Source organism: Otolemur garnettii, unplaced genomic scaffold (genome assembly GCF_000181295.1).
Source record: "Otolemur garnettii isolate 467f Iridium unplaced genomic scaffold, OtoGar3 scaffold00048, whole genome shotgun sequence".
Classification (NCBI taxonomy): domain Eukaryota; kingdom Metazoa; phylum Chordata; class Mammalia; order Primates; family Galagidae; genus Otolemur; species Otolemur garnettii.
In genome coordinates this window covers 10,050,337-10,051,789 of record NW_003852443.1, presented here as the reverse complement: position 1 = coordinate 10,051,789, position 1,453 = coordinate 10,050,337, and the positions used below count along the sequence as shown (strand labels likewise).

The 1,453-nt window shown below is 29.6% G+C and overlaps 1 protein-coding gene across 2 annotated transcripts in view; it reads left to right on the top strand.

Moving 5' to 3' along the window:
• MTX2 (metaxin 2) overlaps window positions 1-1,453 on the top strand; it is a 58,278-nt gene that overhangs the window by 53,331 nt on the left and 3,494 nt on the right. The window lies entirely within an intron of this gene.

Sequence of the window (1,453 nt, the reverse complement as noted above, 5' to 3'; positions counted from 1 at the left end):
ATTCAGTATAAGATCGGCTTAAATTAGCATTTTAATCTTAGTGGTTTGCTTAGCTAAAAAGTCTTTTACTTGGCTTTTCAATAAAATTTTTTTTGCTTTTTAGATTGATAATTTCTAAAAGGCATTATTTGCTATTATTTATTATATCTTCATAATCATTTGTTATCTACAGCTATATCAAACATCTTTTGGTAAAGATACTAATATTTGTAGTAAAAATGACTACAATGATAGCTTGCAAATATTGAAGTTATATTACTTCACAGCATGAGTAATGTGTATTAAATATATGTAACCGATATTCAAATAAAATTTGGGATCTATTAATCTTTAAAGAGGAAAGGTCATACAGTTCAAACCATATAAACCTTCTATAATTATGTTCTTGTTTCTAGAGCTCTTTGATATGCAGGTTCTATTTGTTTAGTCTCTAACATAACAGAAATATATCCAAATGTTAGTGTTATGTAGTTACCCTTTTTTTCCCTCATACAAGGATTCTTAGGAGTTGAAAAGCTCAGAAAGGATGTATTTTATTGTTCAGAGTTATTCTGTTTTATTAGTTAGTTTGCACATTGTCTTTAGAGGAGGCCAGGAGAGTAGATCTAACTTATTTTACTTCTCAGGACACAATTATATCTAAACTTATAATGAAAATTCTAATTTAGAAATAGTCACAAAACCAAAGACTTGCTTTTGAGAATATGTAAATTTTTTGAAGTAATTTTTACCTTATGTGATACTTATGCAGATAAACATTTTTCCCTAGCAAATAAGTATGATTGAAGACTAGAATAGATTTAATTTTAAAAGGCTGTGTTAACCAGTTTGTTGTAAGTATTTCAAATTGTATATAAAACCAGCACATTGTACCCCGTAAATGCATTATTGTACACAGCTATGATTTAATAAAAAAAATTTTTAGTTTTCCCCAGTCATATAATATTAAAGGACATTTAAGAAAAAGTAATTCGTATTTTCTCTTTATTGTGGCAAAATTTTTCTCATTCCATTATATAGTAGATCTCATCACTTTGTAAGACTCTATACCATAGTTGATAGAGCCTCAGCTTAAGTCAAGCTATATAGTATTGGAGTCTAAGTTACAGGCCCTGAATTCTGTTTTTGGCTCTGACATATACTAAACTTGGGAAAGTTACTTTAATTTCTCTGTGTATTCTCCTTCTCCTTACTCTCTAAAATTAGAAACAACTTTCCTCCTAGCTTAACTACGAGTGATGTTGGGAGAACTTGTGAAAGAAACTGAAGGAAAAAGGTCATTAAGGAAGCTCTTACAGCAAGAATAATAATTGGGGAATGAAGACCAAGAAACAAAGGGCTTGATGTGAAAATTTGTGTGACAGTCCTAAAGATCAGTGGTTGGCATATAAAGAAGGAATATGTGGATTATTTCTAGTAGTGTGAAGAGATTAAGAGTTAATAGAATATTGGG